This window comes from Oreochromis niloticus, linkage group LG11 (assembly GCF_001858045.2).
Source record: "Oreochromis niloticus isolate F11D_XX linkage group LG11, O_niloticus_UMD_NMBU, whole genome shotgun sequence".
In the NCBI taxonomy this organism is placed as follows: domain Eukaryota; kingdom Metazoa; phylum Chordata; class Actinopteri; order Cichliformes; family Cichlidae; genus Oreochromis; species Oreochromis niloticus.
The window spans coordinates 30,887,066-30,912,340 of record NC_031976.2 but is presented as its reverse complement, the minus strand read 5'-3'; positions in this window follow the sequence as shown (position 1 = coordinate 30,912,340).

The following is a 25,275-nucleotide window of genomic DNA, read 5'->3' as shown; positions in this document are numbered from 1 at the left end:
TAGTGAATGAGAGTGAAAACTGCTGTGGCCTGAGATTTGTGTCTTTCCAAAACAAAAACTATGTGCAGTGTGGAAATAAAGAGAGTCATTGTTTCCCAACATTGTGAACTTGAGCGTCAAGTCCACATTAAAATGAAAAGTGTGAGAAATGTGTGGTGGATGTGGCATTGCGACGACACAATGCGTCCATTCTTTTCTGCGCTGAAGTGCAACATCCTTCCTTTTGTTTTTCTCCCCCAGCCTGTTTTTATGAATGAAGGTCTGACCTGAATAATGCACCTGCAGCAGCAGCAGTACAGATGGGAATGAACAAGTGAATGAATGAACGGGAACACACACATGTCCATACAACTGTTTGAGCATGAACACACAGGAAGTGGAAAGAACAATTAACTTTAATGTCACCTCCACATACATGACAACAACTACAGTAGGAACAGCCTCTTCTAACACTTAAGATAAGTGCCATTACTTCCAGTGTTATGAGCACCAGAGAGGCTATCAGCTACTGTATTATGTATGTTAATGTCACCTCACTTAAAATAGTATGTATATATGTGTATATACAATAATACTTTCTTTCTGTGTGGTAGTGTTATTTTTATTGTATATTTTTACCAACTTGTGGCTCACTTATAAATGCTGTTTGTAAAATGATGTAAATGTAATAAATGCCATTATTTATTAGAGTTACATGCTGCAGATTTTCATTCACTGAAATGTGAAGGCCAGTCCACATGTACAATATAAGCTGACTACTATTTCATCTTTTTACCTCTACTTTTGTGTTTATTTGGTACACTTGGAGTCAGCTGCTGCACAGCAAGCATTTAATGTAAGAAATATGTAGTTTTATGTTGTCCAAAATATTGAGATGGATCATTATTATCATAGCAAGGCCAATTTAATATCTTTCAGTGAAGCCTTTGGAGAAATTGACACATTTTACTCCATGTTTAAGGCAAATTACATAATTTCTTTCTCTTTTTTTGTACAGGATCGTGATATGAGTACTGCCTCCAAAATTATATAATGTGCTTATGAACAGGAAACTTCCTAGGAAGCTGTTAAGGAAGTTGTCAGAGACAAGATTGCTTATTTTTGTGAACCAGACTGGATTTCTCAACTGTCTTTTAGATACTTACTCACTGATCCCAGCTACAAAAGAATGCATTAGGGTGGTGTCAAAGTGCGGGATGATGCTCAAAAGCATCCAAGGGTAAATAAAGTGTAAACAGTAAATAGCATCTGGTTTCAGTCTTGTTCATGCAGCCAGAGCCACACCATGTTCTCTTGCTTTCTGAAGGGATTTGAACCAGCAATCACTGCTGTTTACATTCCTCAGTCTGTGTCTATCGCTCACAGACGCTGAGTCACCTACACACGGGAATGCCCTCAGTGTGTGTGTGTGTGTGTGTGTGTGTGGTGTGTGTGTGTGTGTGTGTGTGTGTGTATGTGTGGTCCAGGTACTACTTAGGTTGTGCAGCCCTAAATTCATTTACACAGTCACATTATGGTAATGTGTATTCCAGGTTAAATTTGGACAAGTAAGGCTGACAGTCAAGTAGGTCTCCAGGAAATTAACATAAGTCAGTAAGGTGTGTGTGTACACGAAAGTGTGCATGTGCATGAGTCCATGCATATTAGAGTGTTTGTTTGTGTGTTTGTCTGTCCTTCACCATACCGCAGTTAGCAAATTTCCCTGTGCGTGGGCGTCGCTATGTGTATACTGAATGTGAGTCATTAATAACCAGACATGCATCGAGTGAGTCAGTCAGTCTGACAGCTGATATCGAGAGCCACAGGTTAGTGGCATCAACAGGGCTTTCCCTGGTAGCCACACCTGGAAACTAATGGAGTAAAGATATAAACAGGCCACCAACAGGAGAACTGAGAGTCGAGAATACAAGAAAGTAGAAAGCTGAAAATCTTTTTCTGTATGGGAAATGTAGATCTATTGGATGTTCTACTAGCTAAAAATCAGGACTGAGTTTTATTTCATAGCATTTAGTTTGAAATGATTTGATATTTGATACGTATTTGTTTAGCAAACAAATAAATAAATATGTTGAATGCTACTTGGTCCACTACTCTGGTCAGATTGAAATATCTCTGCACTATCAAAACCCCAGCCTGCGGGCTTTAATATGTACAGCAAATAATGTATGGTTAATTTACCTTGTTATTTTTAATATCCCTATTTTACCACTGTACTCAGTTGTTTATAAACGTAATATATATGCATGCTAATTCCAAAGAGCCATTTAAGGGACATGGTACAGGTATTGTTTTCTTTAGTCAATAACTTAAGATTCCTACTGGAATACAAATTATACCCTAATGGTTTCACATCTTGGCCATTGATCTAAATTTACCCAAAGGATAGGAACACAGGTACCCAACAAAAAAATCTGGTTCAAGGCATTGAAGCTTGACAACTTGGATCTGAATGCAACTTTTGGTGTGGTTTGATCTCAGTTTAATATAAATGTTCTCCTTGTCTTAGGAAATAGGGAACATGTCAGCCAGTGGAAAATGCTGCAGATACAACAGCACTGCTTCCCCTTGATCATGTTGTGTGATCCATTTGCATGCACAAAGAAATAAAAACAATACATTTTTGCAAATACTGACACATAGGATTGAAATAACATGTCCTGTCACATGTTAAATGATTAAGTTTTTGTGGCTTTTGAAAACAGTATTTCATACCAAGTGTGTGTGTGTGTGTGTGTGTGTGTGTGTGTGTGTGTGTGCCAGTGAGCAGCTATTATTTATTTTGTGGGTGTAATCAGTCTTCCACTTTTTCTCAACAACTTGATCCTTTTCATTTGCCAAGCTCCTGTCATAGTTACACAATCCCTCTTTTTTATTTACTCTTTTCTCCCTTTTCTCTTTCTCAATCCTCCTTTCACCTTTCTGCCTTCTTGCCTTAGGATGTCAGTGTTCTCTTCTCATCCCTCTCTCCTTCAGTTTTCTCCTTCCATCTTTTCTTACACTCACTGATTTGTCCTTTTTTTCCTGATTTTTCAACCCCCCTCCCAACGGTTTTATTATCCATCTCCTTCACTGTTCTGTCAGTGCCTAATCAGACACTGATAAAGAGAGATGGATAGAGAGAGTGGGTTTTCATCTAATCTGCCATCCCAGACTTTTCCGTGACCCCAGGGCCAAAACTGTGGAGTGATTTAAAGGTTGCCAGCCCTGATCAGGTTTGGGCTGAAAACCCCCCTTTTTCTCACAACTCATCTACCTCCAAGGACACACACTGACATACAACACAGTACAGGCAGGCTTAATTCATTGCTGTGACATTATGAACACAAGCGTACACACCTGCGAACTTAAATCCTTCACACACTGAGCACGTTGAGAAAAAGTGACACTATGTTCAGACGTGAATTTTTTTGAGTAACGTATATAAACATTGAAATCGTTCTGATTTTGTGAAAAATTCATCCTGAAAAATGCAACACCAAGCAACCGACTAAAACTGGGATTTTTTTCAGCCAATTCTTAAGACAAGGCAGAAGCAGGGAGGATTTCACATCTGTACATCTTCAGGAAGTCAGAATGGAGGTTTGAGTTTTTATTGGCAGGATGAGCATTATGAGGTATGAACACACTTGTTGGTAAATGTAGTCTGATTGGTGAGATTTTTATTCGCATGAGAAAAATTGAGCTTGATCTGAAAAATAATGCAGTAAATTTGCCCTGCAAAACAAGTTTAACGCAAATATTTTTTAACACACAAAATATTTGGATTCATTTCACACATGTAGTGTGTTGTGTAGGCCTTTAAAGAGACAACAGTCAGTCTCTGTTAATTCTGTTTTTTTAAAGGGGCTGTCACCATGTATGTTTATATATATATATATATATATATATACCCTCCTCCTTAATAAGTGGGCCAGTCTGAAAAAAGCATTGCACATATATCATCACATATGCAGCATTTATTAATATCTCTATGTTTTTTAAAGATGTATTATAAATCCCATTTTTTGTGTTATATTCATTTTATCATCTCACTCATGTTACATTCTCCATTTGTTTTTTTCCATGTGTCACAATCAGTGTCTGCAACAGAATTTTGTTTCATCACCACTATAAATACAGAATACAGACTTAGAAATGAAGTTCTTAGATATCACAGACATGTAGCTTGATTAATTACGGTAAAGCATCAGGACTGTATGAACTTTAGAGCAATCTATAAATAATTCCCAGACAAAAAGTTCAAAAGAAAGAGCTGTACTCTGAACACAGCAGCCCACCTACAACATCTGACTGTGATTTCTATCCACCACCTAGTTTAGGGTACTCTGCAAAATTGTTTGGTTATTTTGAAGGAATGATTTTTGAAAAGTCAAAATATATACAGTACCGATGATGTACCTCAGTATGTAAGTACCTCACTAAGTAAAACCAAAATAGAAAAAAGAAACAGGGAAATCTAAATTCTACTATCATGAGAGGATCTAAAAATAGAACAGACTGGAATCAGATTATGTAAAACGACGCTATGATGACTTTTCAATCAGCACAGTGAAACCACTAAATAGATACTTTATGTTGCCATATGACTCACAAGTGAACTGTTTGTCATCACAGGCACGCGTAGTAGTCCATGTAATTTCCAGGTGCAATAGGACAGTCCCTTCTCATGAGCAAATACACACACACACACACACACACACACATACAAACACCCACACACATACAAACACCCACACACATGTGTTCACACGCGGAGGATATGAGTTCCTTTTTTGATTGTCATTGTGGTTGTCAGAGGTTTTATTTATTTATTTATTGTCCTACATTGTGAGGAACCACATTTCTGTAGCGTTACCTGTTTGACTGGAGATGGGTTGTTGGCCACAAACAATGCATGTGCATGTGTCTCACTTAAGTAGTATGAATATGGTAAGTAATATGATCTTCTTATGTACCATATATGCATACACAATAATCCAATTAGGACTCCTTTTTATTAACTGTGTTTAGGTTTTGATTATTTGCTTTGAAACAGGTAAAAAATTTGGGATACTTTGGAGCCGATATGGGGCACCTTAGAAATGTGTTTTATATGATTAATGATTTAGTTTTTCATACGTGGGTTTGCATTTGATGCAAATAAATATCCTGATAATGGTTAAAAACATGTTATTCTGATGCATTACAAAGACTGATTACTCTCCTAATGTGAATAACGACGGCTGAACTTATATCATGGTGAGCTGGCATCTAAAGTGATAGTACAATAATACAAACGTCAGAACACTGAAACTGTGAAGACAGTGAAAATTATTAAGTAAATTATTTAAAGTATGAGAAACAGCCACCCAGTAACTTCTCAGGCAACGTTATTGTTTAGGTGCCCTTAGTTCTGACTCTGGAAAAGGGTTTTTTCATGCTTTTTCAAACAGAAGTGTCGAAATAGGGTTTCTTGAGGTTTCTGAAGGTTTTATGAAAAGAACAGGCTCTTTCATTGTCTACTGCAACAACTGGCGACTACAGCATATCTGGAACTTCTGGAAAATGTGGGGGTGTGGCACGTCCATCCTCAAAGCCATGAGTCATTACTGATATTTGCAACATTTCCTGTGACAAGAAAAAAAATAACCTGCTTTGTGAACACCTACAGCTTTGTTTTGTTATTTCATTTTTCTTTTTAAATATCTAATTACATCTCTGCCAGTGTTGAAGTAAGAATTTATGTTACCGGCATTTATTAGAAACACTCCTAGCCCTCAATGTTTCTGGATGAATTGAACATTAAAGTGTTGCTTAATGGAAAAAAAGGAAAATAGCGTGATTAAACATGATAATTAGCAGCTTGAGAAAGTCACATACAGTAAATGGGCACATGCATATGTATTTAAAGTGAATTATACTGTATCACTAAAACCAGTAGTTTGCCCATTGCTTATGTGCATTCATAGGAGATGTGTGTTGTGTGTCCCGAGGGCCTCACCTGTCATCGCTCTGTGATTGGGTGTGATTTCTGGAAACAACCGGTGGCTAACTGTTTTGAATGTGTTTCTAATTTCAGGAAAGAAGCGAGAGATTTGATGGTGTGTGGGTGTGCATGAAACCCTTGAAGCATTTATGTCTGGGTCATGAAGGTGTGTATGTATCATTTGTGTATCAGTACATTATGTACGTCTAGGTTTGCCTTATCTTTGTGCTTGATTGACCTGCACTCTGATTGGTTGGTGGAACATTAGCATGTTGACAAAATAAAAGGCAGTCATCCAGTCATTTCCTACAGGCCTGTCTGCTTTCAATTTATGTGTGTGTGTGTGTGTGTGTGTGTGTGTGTGTGTGTGTGTGTGTGTGTGTGAGAGAGAGAGAGAGAGAGAGAGCGAGTGAAACCACGCAGCAGACACAAACATCTCATGTCAGGAGAAACTGTCTCATGACACCATTGGGAATTCACACTCTGCCATTTGAACTAAAACCTGAACATGTGACTTACAAAATTTATACTTAATACTTGGCTAGTTGCCTTTCAGCTTATGTAACATTGTCTCCTACCCATGTGAGAAATCTTTGTCTCCCTTTGACTGCCTATGTTTATTTCATCATTATTTCACAACTATGTATATGATTTTGTAATCAAATTTAGACAGAAATCCCTTAGTAGATTAGGGGATATACTGAAACAGATCAGCACTGTACAACTGAGCCCCGATGAGCCACATCATCTGATAGCTCTTTGTTAGTTTACTGACCAGTGATGAAAACCAGTCAGGTCCAAATTACTCATTACGCATTTATTGAACAATAACATAATTATTAACATGATACGGCTAACATTGTTTAATATTTGAGTTCAGGCTTTTTTATTTCTATTTGTTCAGAAAGAAAGTAACTTCTGAGATAATTATGTTTGAGACTTATGAAATGCAGAAAAAACATTTGCATCAGGTCAACACTTAATTTTGTGTTTAATAACTAAAGATATACTAATACTGCAAAGAACATGATCAGGTAATGCATTGTTAGTTGTATGTGTATCATTGGTGCATGCACATTGCTCAAATTGGAGAGAAAGAGATGGGGTGAGGCATAACTTGTGAAATATGTCATGAGTTAGATTTGAGCTTATGATACTGTGGTGAAACCCTGTGAGAGGCTTTCTGGTGATTGCTGTCACTTGAGCTTGCACCTGCAGCATTCGTTTTATTTGCTCTGTGGGATTGATAGCATGAGATCATTTTACTGTTATGATACTAACTTGACCAGTCTGCTTCACCTTTCACCCATTTGCAGTACTTTATTCATTTACAGTTTTTGAATCACAGTGTCTTGCCTTCGCATTCAGGAGGATCCTTGTCACGTGTCAGGAGGATCCTTGTCACGTGACCTTATGTTGACACATTTAAAGCCTGTTACACAAAGGAGAACTGACACGGTAGACGCAGGATGAGCTGTAACAGGCTATCTCCTACACAGTGGGATCTGACAGGAGTTTATTGTATGACAGAAGACATAAACACAAATACCTAATAGTTACAGACAGCTTGTGCTGTTCCTGTGGGACAGAAGCACAACTCCTTTCATCAGATGTTCTCAATAAGATATATAATTCTAATAAATGTGTATTGCAAATATTAGAAATCTATTTATTACAAGTATGACATGAGTCATATAACTGGAGCGCAAATCGGTAATCTGAGGGCTTAAGGTTCTGCAATTCAAGTTTGACTTTAACACAGCAGACTGTTGTCATCAACTGTTTCTCTTTACTCCACTATTGCTGTCTTTACAGCACATTATTTAAAACACTGCAAAACTGTAAAGATAGTAATAGAGCACAGTATTAAATTAAAATGAAAGATTCTCTAATCTGAGGAGTCTTCAAAGTTTTCTGTCCTGATACAAATAGAAGTAAGAACAATAAGAAACTGGACAATTATGTAAATAATAAAATTAAAATTTCATGGAAAGAGAATATGGATTTATAATATGGCAATCTATAAATAATAATATCTATAATATAATAAAACATAATAATGGAGCACCTTAATGATTGGAAATAAATTATATTTTCCTTAAAAACAAGATTATAACATAATTAAAGATGGGGGTTTTTCAAGCAGTAATCACAGTTAGTAGATGAACCAGCTAGTACCGCACTGCCTGAGACACTACCTGAGGTACCGTATTTCCAGAGAGTAGGCTAATCTCCTCATTGTTAAACAGACTCCTTCTCATTTTCACTCTAGCAGGAAGATTTTTAAAAAGAATTCTTAGATTGAAGTACAACAGCCAGCCAGTTAAGATAGAAAACTATGTAATGAAACACTGTGTAATGTATCAGTGTAACTTTCTTACCTATATTTTATTCAAGCTGAGCTTCTCCTTTTTAATCTGTGCTCGCTCTCTGTCCCTTTGGCTGCCCTATTGTCTTTCATCATGTCAGCACAAGCAGAAGGACCCAGGACGTTTTATGTCCCTATTTGACCTAAATAAATTATTTTAAGAATAGTTATAGAAAATATTTACATTTATATTTAAATATGAATACTGTTTTTGGATTCAGCTTTAACTACAGTGTGTCTAAATCCTTTTGAGGTAGTAAACTTTTTAGGGTCTAGTGAACTAGAAATCAATTGTTTAAAAAAAGATTTTATGTTTTCCTTTCTTAGTTTGATTAGAACTTCGGTGTATTTTACACAGTTTATTTTACTCATCTGTTGTCATTTTAAATCCGTACAATATTAAAACTCCCTTTTATTATTTAATATTAAACTGTGGTCATAAGCGTGTTTCTGTAATCAGGGTGAATAACTAGCTTACAAGTGAAAGACCACCAAAGCACAGACACTGCAAACACATGTAAGATGAGCACTATCAGGGTAGACATGGTATAATGGTAATGGTGACACACATACAGTGGTCTCTCAACCAGACACAAGAACTGGACACCTGGCACTGAAACGTATATAAGTCTAGGGTGACACAGAGACAAGTATAAACAGACGCGCACATACTGAAACACAAACACAAGATGCACTCATTTCTAATAGCTCGGAGGAGCTATTTAGTTGAAAAACATAATGTCATCAAGTTTTCTGTGTACAGTCTGCGTGTGTATGTGTGTGCACACATGTGTTTCCGGTGGTGTGTAAGTGGAGAGGAAGCTGATCCGTCAGTGGAGCTGAAGGTAAACGGTATTTAGTCTTTCCAAGCCCTGTAGTCATGGGACTTTGATGTGAGGATGGAAATGTGTGTGTGAATGTGAGAGAGAGTGTCTGTGAGAAAATGAGTAGGGGACTGTGTGTGCATTAGTGTTTGTGTGTGTGCATGCATGTGCGTGCGCGCGTGTGTGTACACTTTTGCCACCAGAGGACAACACCACCAATTTGGCCTCCAGGTGTGCCCACTGTTTTTGGGACAGACGCCAACTTCAAAAGGGAACTTCATCGTCCTCCTCGTCTCTGTCCTCTGAAGGATAAAAGGACAAACCAGGAAGACATAACACAGACGGAGAGGGAGAAGGAAGGGGGTCAGAAGCTGGGTGTGGGGTGGGAGGGTGGCAGAATTAAAGGAAACAAGAAAGGAAGGAAAGGGAAGTAAGATGTCAATAAAAATGCTAATTTAAAAAAATTGAGGACAGCAGAAAAAAAAATTGTGGATGGAAATAAAGTATTGCTCTGTAAATCCCTTCAATTCTTTTGGTTTTCAAAATCTGATGTTTGGTCCTTAATTTCTCCTGTTTCCAGTTTACTTTCTTATTAATGTCTCTTAAAACGCCCACACTATAATTTAGAAGAAAAAAAAAATGATTGTTTGTCTAGCGCAGCGAGTATTATCACTGTACTTAATGAAATAAGCTTAACAAAAAAATAAGTGGTGGTGCTTGAGAAACAATGAGCTTACTGAGCTCTGGATTTAGCCTGTATCTCTACTTAAAAGCAATTAAGTTTCATTCCTAAAAGTACCTCGACTAAAATGCAAGTAGAGCTGAGATATGTACTTATCAAATCTATGTTGCTCTAGTTTTACAGTGCTGGGTATCGAAGGTGCATCAAGGTCAAGTTAATCTTGCTGATGCACAACCTGTGCTGTGGGTTTTCTTCAGAAGTTCAGCTCAGGTAAATTTCCCCTTTGTTAACAACCCGATGAAATCCCAGTTGTTGCTATAAGATACTAAACAGCATCAACCCGAGAACACAAACAAGCCTGTTTGCAACTCATGCATCACTGCTCATCTTCATCCCTGAGTTTTTACTTCAGTGCCTGTAATCCTTCTTCAGAAAAACAGACAGTTAACCCCTCGTACTATCAATTCCAGATAAAGCTTTGTTTTGACATAAGTCAGAATAAAGGGGAAAATCCCACACAAAAAAAATTGTGCAAAACAAGAGGTTTTGTTCGTTAACTGATTTTTCTGCTTGCCCAATTCTACTGAAGTCTGAACACCTGTGTCCAGTTTGCTCTCATTTAAATCCAATTAGAGCTTGCCACAGTTTGCTCTTCTCATAATATTGTTCAGAAGTGACCATCAAATCATAAATAATGACTGGGTCAGTAAAATGTTCATTTGTGGTGCTGGATCCAAGATCAAAAGACGAAACTGGTAAAGCAGAGAAGAAAAATACTGGCATTTGGACTCTGGTTCTCATTTTATGGAAATCTTGTGTCTTGCACTGTCACAAACTTAAATAGAAAACAAATTGGACAACACAATAAACCTTTTCATAGTTGCACAAAATAAAAATGGGCTTCCCAACATTCTGTACCAGTTGACCTGAGCCCAGAAGTTAAAAACGAAGACATGTCTATTTTTACCAATAATACAGTATATAGCGTTTTGGGGTTGTTGTTCTTTTTTGTTGTTGTTTTTAAAGACTCTCTATAATGATGTAAAACCATCAAGCGCTGTAGTACACGTAGATTTGTCAGTATGAAGTATTTTGTAGGTTTTTATTGTAGGAGCTAAGTGTACATTGAACAGAATAGCGTGTTTAAGCCACACCGTACAACAGCGATGTTCACTGATGTGTTTGTGGACACACACACACACGTGTTAGAAGGATCAGCCGCATGCTGCAAAAGCTGCAATGAAAGTATTGTTAAGATTTCTTGAAATTATCTCTCTAATAATCCTAAAAAGGCTTGGAACATAGTTTTTAATGCTTATTTTCAGCCAGGTTTACTTTAAAGAGGACTGAGGCTCTGAGGACCTCAGCATACTTTTTCTGTCAAATAAATACCACCACAAGATGGATGATGCACTTAATAAATCCTGAAAGACTTAATAGATGTTAAAGTGTATTATTATTAGGTTATTATTAGGTTTCACCTGTCGTGTGTGTATCAACAACACCCATTGTCTTTCTGGCAACAGAGCAAGTCTAGCCTTATTGAGAAACGCTAAAATGCAAGTCAGACGGGGTTAAAAATCACATTTTTTGTGACCTCAGCACCACAGCAGACTGTCTGGCTGACTGCCTCTCCTTTCCCTATCAAAACCACTGTCTGTTACCAAAGCAGAGCAACAATGAAAACTAATCACATTTAATGCTATGGTGATTAACCAGGTAAAGTGCAGCACGATGAGTCACAACGAGATAGACACAATCGAAAGCAAGAGGGATTTCAGAACTAATAACCTGATCTTCAGTCTCCACACACACTTATGGACCAACACACATATGGTAGACAAAATGAAATGAGCAGGGACTGACAAAGTGCAACACACACATTAACACACCCTGAGTAGGTGTCAGTTGCCTTTACAAACATAGGAGAAAAACAGATACAGACAGACTGATAGACAGACAAGCAAAGACAGGCTTACACACACACACACACACACACACACACACACACTGCCCACTCCGCGCTCGTCCTCACAAAGAGCTGCAATCATGCTAAAAAAAAAAAGTTACACAAATCTGCAAATTTTGAAGGTTGCTACTTATTTCCCATTCGAAAAATGTACTTTCTTTATCCTGTGGTTACTATAATGGAAAAGAAACCTCTCCCCTTTTCTGTCTTTGGGAAAATAAACTTTAATTAAGGAGAAAATTCCAGGAGAGGGCCTAGCACTACAGCAACAAATTCCTAGAAATCTACAAATTGTGTTCAGCTGAGCTGCAGCAGCAACCACCTTTTGAAGTAAACTTAATTGTAACTTATTTTAATGTCATGAGAAAATATTATTAAACATTTTTGGCAAACCCAAATATGTTGGCAATGAACAAACCATAAATCAGGCTTCATGGTGACGCCAGCATCATGGATCCTTTTATGGCTATTTTTAGGCACTAAAATTACGGTTAGGAAAGGTCATGAAAGATTGTGACATTTAATCAAAGCCATGATCTTCCTAAACTTAACCACAGATGGGAGTTTCAATTTATTACTTGAAATTTTTAAAGCTCACATAAAAACCAGACCTGTTAACACAAAAAAGAAATTCCAATGAGTTTTATTGCACAAATGCAAAACCGAGCTGTGGTTCCGGCAGACAAATGGTAATAGCATCGGGAATGGGGAAGAAATTAAATATCACAGAGATGAGTAAGAGGTCATAAGATTAAGAAGAATAATGAGGACAGAAAAGCTGTCCTCATCAAATAAATGCTGGAGATTGTTTCTACTAAGATTATTTAAATTTCCACGTATAATCTTATATTTGTGTCTCTCCTGCTTGGTGGGAGACGCACTCTGTCCATCAGGTTCACTGGTATATTCTTCCCGTTAACTCATTGTCTTTAATATGTTGGGCACCAAAACTGTAGCATAGCATGCAACACATAGAAAAAACTCCAAACCTGAATAAAGACCAAATGTTAAAGTTATTGTTGGTAGGTGAAAGTGTAATCAAATTAAAAGATAAAGGAGAGTAAGAGAGACAAAGAGACTGAGAAAGAGAGAGATAGAGGCGAGGTTGAACGTTGCCGTCATAGATCATGTGCAACAACTACTTACGGCAAAGTAAAGCCCACACACACAGAAAAGCCACAGACAAACACGTGACGGTAGACACACACACGCACAAACACACCCAGAACCTGATCTGTACACAGAAAACCTTGGATACACACATCTTCAAACACAAAGCATGTCTGCACACAGGGCTTGCAGACAGGGAAGCACAGACACAAAGACAAAGGCATATTTGCACACATACAAAATCAGACACAACAACAACACTGTAGTTACAGTGTGTGCAACTGAGACTGAGTAGTTTCTAAAGGAGTCTCATTGTCATTAAAATAGTTTATCGGCTTCTTCGTGAACTGACCACTCAGAATCGCAGTCAAACCTTTGCTCACATTCACATAACGATCTGTTCTTTACACTTGTAATGTTCCTTTCCTATCAACACATCAGAATGCAGAATGTGGATCACAGCAGCAGCACTTTGATTCGTGAACAAACTTCTCTCCCTCTTGAGCCAAAGGACAGGAAGATTTCTGGATGTACTTCTGTGCATGCCTGCACATGTATAAGCTTAAATATCACTAATGCGCTGTTAGAGACGCGACAGGGAATTTCTAGGAAATATTGTGTAATTACATACATTCTTTGGAATTATGCATATATGTATGTAACCGTCTGTATGTATCACCTGACTTATGTCTCAACTGTATGATAGCAATGTGAGTCAGTCAGACAGACAGATGGACATGTGGAAGTAACTGACCTGGATCCAGACAGGGAATTTCCACCTCTTCTCTTTCTCCCTCATACCCCCCCAACACACACACACACACAAGTAAATAATTTCTGCTTTTTTAAATTAGAAAGCAGAGTGAGAAGAAAATTAGGAGAAGGTGCTAGCAGAAAAGGGAGACAGGTTGGAAAAATTTTCCATGACTTGTTTTTCTTGACTAAAAATATGGTTTCTTTCCAGTTCATGTTGACTTTCTTGTCTTTTAACAATTAAATAAAATGAATGTACAAAAAAGTTTATTTAGCACATTCTGCTTTATTTTTGTTATGTGACTCATTTGTAGAATTCCCCGATTTTCCAGAATTCCCCTGATAAACTGATTTTCACACAAGGACAGCCCGGATGTTAGCACTGTTGCCTCACAGCAAGAAGGTCCTGGGTTTGAATCCACCACCTGGCCGAGGCCTTTCTGTGTAAAGTTTTCATGGATGGCTTCTCTCCAGGTACTCCGACTTCCTCCCACAGTGGGGTTGGATTAAGTGGTGATTCTAAAATGCCGATAGGTGTGCATGGTTGTCTGTCTCCCTGGATAGCTCTTCCAAGGGTGCACCCTGCCTCTTGCCCTATGGTAGCTGGGATAGGGTCCAGCCCCCCAAGACCCTGAACTAGATAAGCAAAAGAAAGTGGATTGATTTTCAGACAGACCTTTGATATATGTATGTATTACTCTGCCTTCTCTCTTGTGTATGATTATTTTAGCAGATGTAAAAATAAGTTTATAGTTTTTTTCTGGCATTCATCATTAAACATTTTTTTAATTGCATTACATACTTTACTTCAAACAATTGATTTTATATTAGTATTATTAGTTTCTGCACAGTAACCTATATTCACAAACTGCAAGCATATTTTCCATTTTTTATAAAATCCACTGAAATCTATTGAGTTAATTGGACAGTTTAGAAAGAAAGGTGGTGCAGGGCTGACTAATGATTAGACAGAGGAGGTGTATACAACTGCAAAAAATCTATATTATTAATTCTCACATCATTATCTGCTATAACTGATAATCTGTGATATTCCACTAAACTGCACGATTAGTGTTATGTGATGTTTTCAATTCACATTTTTCAGTTCCTGGTTTGCTGCTTGACACTGCCTCATAATGGAGCGTTTATAATGTGGGAAATTATGAATGCACTGAGAAACACAGTGACAGACGAGTTTTTGGAGTTTATTTAAGTCAAAAATAAATCTCGGTCTCTAATAGTATCCAGTGTTTTAATCATTAAACATGGACGATAAAATAATCAGTCAGACCATTTGTGGTGCTGTTGTAATGAGTAGACACATCAGCCTATACTTATAAAAGAGCCATATCTGCAGCAAATTTGCATGTGTGTGTGTGGAGGTTGCTAGCTCTATCTGGTGAAATTGGTTACAAAGAAGGTGCAGAATCAGAAACCTCCTAGTGATTGCTTTGGTTGCTAGCAGATTGCGCCAGTTGCCTGTAGTTTTTAATGTTGGTCTACAAATACTCAATAACTACTAGGTTGTTAGCATGTCACTGGTCGATCTTTAGAACTGCATCAATGGGGCTTTAGCAATCATCTTCCAGCAACTGTGATCAATCTCCAGCAACCACAACCATTTGGGGCATTATCGTTTTTCCCCTTACAACCATTGGTTGCCATATGGTGCTGGATTGGCCTCTAACCCTGTGTGACTAAAGCTGTCTGTGTGACTGTCACACATCCAAAACGATGGATCAGATGGATTGTGGTCATGTGACTGCAATGGACATTAGTGCAATACAGAAAGCAAAGGTATGTTTCTTTACTCTAATTAACAACCAGTTTGGCTTCTCCCCATCAGTGTATCCCGTTTATGTTAATGTGTAAATTCTATCTCATTATGTGTTGCATGGTGAATTTATCTGGATGAACTGTCAAAAGCATTGCCTCTCTATCCGTCATGATGGGATTATGAACCTGTTTTCTGTGTTGTAGTCCATTAGCAAAGTAGGATATGAAATGGACTACAGAGTGAGAAGTCACTGACTTCAGTCACCCTCATAACTGACAGGTTTTTCATGGTTTTCTTACTCATCTCAGACCTTACAATATTTTGTTTGGTTCTAAATGTAAAGAGTATAATATATAAACATCACTGTACGCAAATCTCCCCCTGCTAGAAGAGCCCAGAAGGACGACCAGGTAAAGAATGTAGAGCAGACCGCAGATTTACATCTCCAACATTGGCACAACTTTTATACTGGATTTTTCAGTGAGTTTTGAAATGCTTGCTAGGAAATCAGTCTTTAGTATTTTGTGCATGGGAGAAGCTTTGTCAGATGGTATTTAAAACACTCACATCCTTATTTCATTATATTTTCCTTGCTAGGAGCAGACTTTCTTGTAATTTCCAAGGTGATCTTTATGATAGTTCCAGGCTTTCACAAAGTCTTTCAACATTGTTCTTTAGACAGGTTCTTGTACCAGACCATTTTAACGGGGGGGGGGGGTTGTTAAGCCATTTTACATTAACCTATGAATCGTTGAAGTATAAGAATGGCACCTAACTCAAGGGATGAAATATTGTTGTGTCTACACAGCCATGGCGAGTCCCAAAGAGCTATTAGCTGAAACCCTAGCATATCTTGTAGTGTGTTCCTAAAAAGAAATGAGGAGACTGGACAAGTAGAGGTCAAAACAAAAAGTCGCAAGCATAAAAACTCTCTACAGCCGATTAAAAGTATCTGAAAGTCACATCTTTAAGAAAACAAAAAAAAAAAATCCAGCAAAGACCTGAGATGACAGATGTAGGTCTTCATTTGATCCATCTACCATTCACTGATGTGAGGGATAAGTCCAAATTTCAAACTTTTGGTTCAAACCATTGTTGCAGAGGAGGTTGGGAGGTCCAACAGTGAATGTCTTCTGTAAAAAGAGTGAAGGCTCTGGGGCTGCATTTAAGGCACAGATAATGGATAGATAAACGTACCATAGATAAACCTTTTTTCCTAATATACTCTGTTTCCATGTATGTTTAAACGTGTTTCAAAAAATCACTGCATCTATGTCCTACTATATCTCCCTAGCCAAATATAAAGATGAGTGGTGGCTCAAAACTCTTGCACAATACTGAAAAAGCTGAATTCCTTGTTGAGATCTCCACCCACTTTATCCGGTCACCTTTTAATCCAAATGTTGTCACAACCGTGGCGGCAGCATTACATAGGGGTACTCCTACTACTTCCCAGGAGCTTTGTCAAGAAGACCCGTGTGTGTTGCAGTCCTTTGAGAATAAGGATGATATATTCATTTTCAACATGTCCTCTCTCTAAGAGCCATATACACCTACATAAACAGTAGTACAAGTCAGGCAGATTTAGTTTCAACCGTAAATAAACCATTTTCAGACACTCCATTGGCCAGTTGACCATCTGAAAAAATGAAAAAATGGTCAAAAGAAAAGCTTTAATGATGTTAACAATATTGGGGTGAAAGAGAGAAAACAGAGGAGCAGTGACACTTAGTGGAGGAGGCAGCGGTGAAGTGGAGGAAACCACACAAACACACTGCTAACACTGATGTGGTGAACTCAGAACTCTGTCATCTACCCACATACAGCTATACACTATATGCACACAGTACATATAGAATAGAGACATCAGCATGCATACAAACCAGAGCTTTATGGATTTCTTCAGACACCATAAGGGTTTTCTAGTATGTGATACATGTACGATGAGCTGCAAAGACATAATAAAACTGCATATTAGTGAAATCATCTGTCCTTGAGCTTATTCCTTGCATTGGACACACAGTGAGCTTGGTGTGTGAGAGCATTGTTGCACATAATGCACATAATGTGAAAGACACATGAGGATAAATGCGGTCCTTTGCACAACCTTTCTGTCTTCCTAAGGTTCTGTATCTTGTCTGAAGTGGAGCTCTTGTCCAGAATGAGCGGAGAATGAAAACAGGCCTTGTGGAAAGACAGACCTCTATTGTTCCAGAACATGTTTGAAATAAAAGACAACAGCATAGAGTTTTTTTTTCTTTACTCGTGGGACCAAAAGCACATGAAAACAAAAGTCACAGCGATGATTCCCTAAAGAGTGACAGTCTGTAAAAATTCTTTCTAGTTACCTTTTGTTTCATTTATATTAGGTTCCCCACATATTTTTCTTTTTTAATGTATTCATTAAGTTGTTGTCCATGGTGTAATTGTTTCATTCTTTTCTTTCATGTAGAAATGAGTGGGGCTTTTTTACAGCTCAGGGAAAACCCCAGCTCAACTGTGCTTTGGTTTGACTCAGAGTGCAAAAACTGGATCTTCCTCTAGAGTATTCATTCATTATTTTTTAATGAATACAAATATTATTTCACCAGTATTTGTACTTGAGTGATTTGTATCACATAGTAGTTTCAAAACATGCTTCTCCCTTAAACTTACTCTTTTCATTTCCGCCTGCACACCAAAGTTTAACAGCATCAATGCCTTAATGTATCCTTTGGGTTTATTTCACTTTGCATCTCACTTTCAGCCTGTTCTTGACCTCTGCCAGCACTTCTTGCAATATTTTTTTAATTACTTCCGTTACCTAAAATGATTGCAGGCAAATGTGTTGTTTTCATGGGGTGATATCTGATTTAGAAACGTTACAATTTTTCTTCGTACTGCTTTTTTTTTACATCTTCTGTGTGCTTATAAATTAGGATCAGTGTGTTAAATCCAGCAGTATTAGTTCTTCTAATCACACTTTCCTGGAGTTAGTTTTTTCTTTCACTGTTACATTAAACCAACTGACTGCAATACCTGGCTTTTAACAGATTAAACTTTATCTCTCACTTTTTAGTGTTTTATCACAACATTGAAGCAGACAAGCCATATCAGCACTATGATTGGTGTTACTTGGATGGGTATGAGGATTTAGTCATGACTTTCATAATGAACTTGTTCTTTCTTTTATCTTCTGTCATTCATTCCTTCTCTGTTCATTTATTTATTATTGGTTTATCAATGGTCTTTTTTACTGGCCTGACTGATTGACTGCTTGTGTCTCAATAAGTTTATAAATCAGTTACTTTTTCTTTACCAAATGCTTTTGATCTGATTCTTTCAGGTTCACAATGGATTCTCGTCTGTGTGTCTGTGACTATGTTACATCTTCATCGTCTGTCTGTCATTTTGTCTGTGTCGGTGTGTCTCCATCTCTCTGGGTGGTCTGTGGTCCAGCAGCCTTCTCCTCTCTCTCCAGTGGTGGTGCGAGGGTGTTTTTGAGAGGGAATGGAGGGTAGGGGGTACAAGCTTGGTATTGGGGGACTGGTGGCAGTTACTTCCTCATATGTTCTCCTCCCACTCCATTTTCCCTTCACTTCCTCCCCTCCTGCTTGCTCTGGGGCCATAAAGAACATAATGTGCCCACACACCAGCGCTGATGTTAAAATGCCCCCCACTAATCCCAAACTCCTCTGAAAAAATAAAAAGTTTAGGGGTTAACCGCTGAAACCCAATGACTGCTAACACCCCTGCTTCCCCACCAACACAAACACACACACACTCACTGTACCACCCCTGCTCAGCTTTGTGTATCTAAACTGCGGTTGCTCACGGGCGGAATGACAGACAACTAGCCGTGCAAAGTCACATATATACAATATGGTCACATTCACCCACACTGATGCAGACACACACACACAAACAGCAACATATATACACACATACAGACAGATATATACATGCCACACGCAGACGCTGTCCTCGATGCTGCCATCAAAGAGCTCCATGTCGCTTCCTCTCCTCCATCTCTTCCCTTTTCTCTGATCTGTTAGACATTTTACCATCAATAGCCTGGTTGCATTTAAGGGGGATTTTCCCCCTCAGATCTGGCGACCACAATTGCCAAAAAAAAGGCTTGCAGAGGCCGAAAACGGAGAAAGCAGTGAGTGACATGTGGTGTGGGCAATACTGTCAAGTTCCTTTTTGCGTGTCTTAAAATGCAGATTACAAAACAGACACAAACATGTGCGAGTTGGCGTGGAGGTAAATCACTCTCACATGGTTCGCTGTTTGCCTGTTGTTAGCAGTAATCCCATACTAAGACAAGCTGACGACAACATATTCTCTATTCAGACTCATTGCAAGACAAAGCGTCCTGAATAAACAAATAAGATCCTGACTGCCAAATATTTTTCCATGTTCCAGTTTTTTTACATGGAAACTCTCTGTGATTAGTCCTGTTTGAGTAAAACATGCACAGAGAATATACACAAAAATACTAAAGCTAAAAATGTTACTTTTATGGTGCATTACAGTGTTAAAAAAGTAAATTACCTTGGCTCCATTGCAAAAAATGGCTGACTAATGTTCCCATATGAAAGATTTTAAGACAGTTACCTGTCATTTGAATGTAGACTAAATAAGGACTAATTTGAGAACAGCACGTGCCAACATGAAATAGGTTTTACTGACATGGTCTAACCCACAGCACGAATTTAAAAAAGGTCAGGTGTTTACAGTTAAGCTTAAGAGTATGAATAACTCATTCAAGATACAAAATAAAAGCTATACATGTAAAGATACAAATGTATAGAATTGTTTGCAACAGTTTTACAACTTAGCACTATAATTTCTAAATATAGCTACTTTAGTTTAATTTGTTACAGTCAGTCAATGAGAATCTAGGATCCCACAGTCTGCTAACTGTGATAGCAATGATTGTTTTTTCTGGTGTAGCCAGTGCCCTGTACTGTGAAGCAAGCTCAATGTAACCATCGGCAATCAGGCTAAGCATTAACACGAAGGTGGTTATTAACTACACGAGCCAACCCAGGCTTTGCCTGTCTAGTAATGACCGAGTTCAGACGTAAGTGGTAATGCTAGCAGCACCTGACCAATCAGAAACATGGCTAGAATATGTCTATAATTTAAAGTTAACAGAGTATCAATGCTCTGCCATAAAGACACTGATGGATTACAGCTGTTATTCCATTAAATTAATATTTAGATGGACAAGTGTTAGGGTTTTTTTTTAGTTGCATCCCTGATGATGTTTAAGAGTCAGAGAGTAAAGATTTCAGAATTCAAGTGTAGGCTTAGACTATGTGCAAATTATAAAGTGACAGATTTACAAAAATATGTTCCCATTTTAGGATCATATATTCATCTATAGAACAATAAAAGTGTTGTTAAATTCTTTGCAGGCAGCAGGAATAAGAGTGCATGTAAGAATCTGCATTTCCTGTTGATGATAATCAAGGAAAGACAAATATTTTATATGTTTTCACAATACATGCGCAACGTTTCAAGGGATTTTCCAGGAATATTTTCAGAGATTTGAGTGGTCACTAGGTACTGATTTCATATCTGTTTATTGCTAATCTCAAACATAAGATGCTCCAGCACGCTATAGGTTACCATGGTGATGTACACTGGGAAGACATGAACCACTTTCATAGGGTTAAGCCTGAGGTTACCTCCATAACTCCAAATCCTGCTTCATACTGCAGGCCTCTGTTGAGACCACTGATGACTGTTTAAAAATACAGGCAAATTTTAAAAACTAATGATAGCTAAATGTCAGAGAACAGCTGGCGGGTCTGAGATTGTAATCTCTTGTTTGTTCTCCATCCTGATTAGCCTCAGGCACCAAGAAAGTTTGTTCCTTGCCTGAAGATCCTGCTAATGTGCAGACATCTATTTTTTAGAATTTAAATCGTTGATGATGACATGTTACATTTTTGGAATGTTTAAAAAACAGGCCAACTCTTGGCCTTTAAATTGACTTGAACTATATGTGAATCATAAAACAGAACGCTCGTGTGAATTAAGCTGGTGAGAAATTAACAGAAGCTTAGCTGCCTCATCTATTTCATTACGTCAGTGTTGACAGCTGATGAGAACTTAACTGATTATGAGAGAAAATGATGACCACCGTCTGTAATCTGCGATTATTTCACAATTGTCCTTCTCTCTCTTACATACGCATGCACACGCACGCACGCACACAAAGACATTAAGATGAATGAAGCAGCTGCAGAGGAATTTCCTTAATTTGCTTCCCACGGATTAAACGTCTCTGTGAGGCATCTTGAAGTGACTCATTACACTGCTCTGTGAGGATTACCATGAATTTTGCTCAATTAGCAATTAGCAAAGCATAAGCTACCCTAATGACTCATCATCTACGGATTACCGTCAATTTAGCATATAGCTTAATTAGCACTTAGCAAAGCATCAACTGCATCAGTGAGTCATAAAATATAGATTAGCATAAATTTCGTCCAGTTAGCAAAATTATCAAAGAATTTTCCTATGATGATTTGTTGGGGGAAAATCGCAAGATACAGTTATGTCAACTTCCACACAATATTTACAATTTAAATATGCTAGACCTGTATCTGTAGTTAGCTTCTGAGCTACTAATGCTTTTTCGCACAACTTCTTTGCCTTCTGCGGTTTACAGTTTTCCATAGTAACTGCAAAAATGTGAAAATAATAACGGCCACTGACTAATTGCAGCAAAAATGCTAGACAGAGCTAACCATACAGACATTGAGTCACCAACACCTTCTTTAAAACACTTCTGCTTTTTTTCTGTTTAGGGAGGATGGAGAGTTTGAGAGAGAAAAAGCCAAAAGAAAAAAAATTGCAGCTTGGGTTATTTCAGTTTGTCTGCGTGAGAATAACGTCACCGAAAAAAGTTCCCTTTTCTTCTCACGCAAAAGCAAACAACTGACCCACTTCCTGTGGGTCCTGAGCAGGAAGCAGAAAGGCACCGTATGATGTTTGTGTAATCGGTTGTGTCAAAACCCGAACCCAACTTTTGTCCTTTGCTGTGTCTTCACTCACTTTCAACACAAGGTTAGTCAACCTGCAGCCACAGCTATACTCAAACTCTTCTGCATAATGTTTGCCAAACACTTCCACACAGTATTAGATCTATCTGCGGATTTCAGTCAGTGTTGTGAAAAACTGCTCATTATTGAATGCAGGTTTAGAGTTGTGAAAACTTCATAAATGAAGTTACTAAATTCAAAGAAGACATAATGGCCAAATTTTAATTTTAATGAACAGCTACTGTTTTCAATTGACATTAGGCCTAGAGTAGACAATACAGGTTCAGTGATTTCAGAATTACATAGCTGTTATATTGCACATTGCATGATACAAGTTATTTTTTTAGGTTCAGTCGTAAGTTAGATATTTTCTAGGATCTGAGGACATAACAGCGTGAACCAAAAATTGCTCTGGGTTTTCTTGTTAACTGCACATTGGATAACAGACTGCATTTCCCCACAGACTGGTCGTACGAGCTGTTATTATAAACCATGGGTGATTTTTAGAAACTGTGAGAATAAGAGAAAAATCACAGTTTTTCAGTCCCTAAATTGAACCAAGCAGAAAGTGAAGCGAAAGCAAAAGTCCCAGACAAGTCTGGTGTGTTTGTATGACTGTTGAGTTTGGGGACGCCTTGGATAAAACAACTTTACACATGTAATTAAACCTTTTAATAAAATGCTGATTTGTTGGACAAAATCAGTTCAGATTTGTGTTGCAGGTTTGGTGTTAACAGTGAAAGTGAAAGCACAGTCCCCCTTCAGAACGCTGAAAAACAGTTTGGACAACAAAGATATTATTTTTCTTTCTTTCATCTTTTTGCAACTCTTGCAGTAACTGACATGCCCATCAGAGTGCTGTCATATGGATGCCATTGTGATAACAACCATGTGGTAAAGCGGTCCAGTCATTGCTTCACTCTTATTGTTTCCTGACTGTTTACTTACCACTCTGCTACGTACGGTGATGTATATTTGTTGTGTGCCCAGTCCTATCTTTATTTTATTCTCTGCACTGTCATTTTGTTCTCAGTGTGGGGTCTTGTCACCCTGCTGCACGTGCCACTGTCGTACTCTGCACTTCTCAAAAGAAGAAAGTGCAAAGGATCTAAAACAACACAGTCAATTCAGTAACATTAAGCAGACACTTTTCAGTGAAGTAGGATATATCTTTATTTGCCAATGAGGCGTGGGTGCAAGTGATTAATAAGGAATTTTATAAAAGAAGCAATTTGCGTAAGAAGAACAGATGTACAATATTTAGAGCAGAGTACTGTTGTGTCATAATGCTTGGTGCTTCTCATTCATGTTCACTGAAGGAGAAACCCCAACAACACACTTTATTTTGTATCTTTCAATGGTTGAAAGAATGGCATGAGTCTGGTCACACTGGACCATAATGACAGGGAAACCTGTGAGCACTAGACAGACACAAGGTGTCTGCTATTAGGAATTTTAGGTATGTCTCACCACAATAGCTTATGAAATTGTCTGGCAGATGTGTTGCAACACTACTGGTAAATCTATGTATTCAAATTCATATTCACATGCTTTCTTTCCCAATTAAATGCTAACTTTACCAGATTAAAGTTCCAATAACTTTAGCTTTAGCGTTTGCATTTAAAAGATTTTTTGGTTCATGAGTGTAACTTTTAAAATGGAGCATCCGTGGTTTATGTGGTAAAGCAGGTTGTCACATCACTGAATTGCCAAAGGGTCTTGGGCAAGACACTGAAACTCAATGTCAGGTCAGTGCCTTTTATTGCAGCTCAGTCACCACCAAATGTTTGCGCATGAATGGGTGAATAAAGAAGCAGTACAATTAGGAAGCGCTACACAAGTGGAGGCCATTTACCATTTTTCAGCCTGAACTTTTCTCTGGGTAAATGATGTGCAGAGCAAGCCAAATATGGTTTTGCAGAGTAATAATGAACCATCTCTTTTTAATTCCTCTTTCCCATGCTATCTTTCTTTCTCTCTGTATATTGCAAGCTTGTTCAGCACCCAAGAGCTTTTAGGAAGCTGAAGTGAAAGTATGTTGAAAGTGAATGTTTTTCACTTATTTTGTCAGATACGCAGGAAGCCAAGAGAGATAGTGGACTGAACAGAGGAAGTCAGATTGCTGTTCATATGTATGTGCGTGTGTGTGGTCTGATTGCTGACTGAGCCCTTTCACTGCAGCAACCCGCTTTACATACTCAACCTGCTAGACCTGATTAAAAACAGCCCGTTGCTATGCACTAACAGCACAGACATATTCATTTTATGAAATTCATTAGACGAAACATTTCAATTATTGTGTGCTATATAACATGTATGAAAAGTATTAATCAACCAACATTCATGTTGATTCAGTAGCAGTGCACAAATTTCCGATTTCTTCACTAATAAACAAACAATCAGTCTGCATCTGTTTCTTCACAATGTCATGAAAATGCATATGTTGTAAAGGGATATTGCAGGTAGACAAGAATGGGGTCTTGCACCAACAAATTTATGGTTTATTAGCTGGGCCAGCAAATATGGGGAAGTATGTGACAACAAACTCATAGACCATGTGTTATGAACCAGATAAAACAAAGAAGGGCTAGCCTTCCACCCGAAAGAATAGCGTACCTCACTATATATTGAAATACACAAAGTGTGAAAAGGTTTGGAAATCTTTTTTGAACTATGTGAAAGATTTGGTTGCCACTGGTTTGTTGTTAACCATGCAAAGTTTTCCTTGTAGTGTTTTGTTTTTTTAATTTCTCTCTTTCCTTGTGAATTTGAGCATTCAAATGCTGG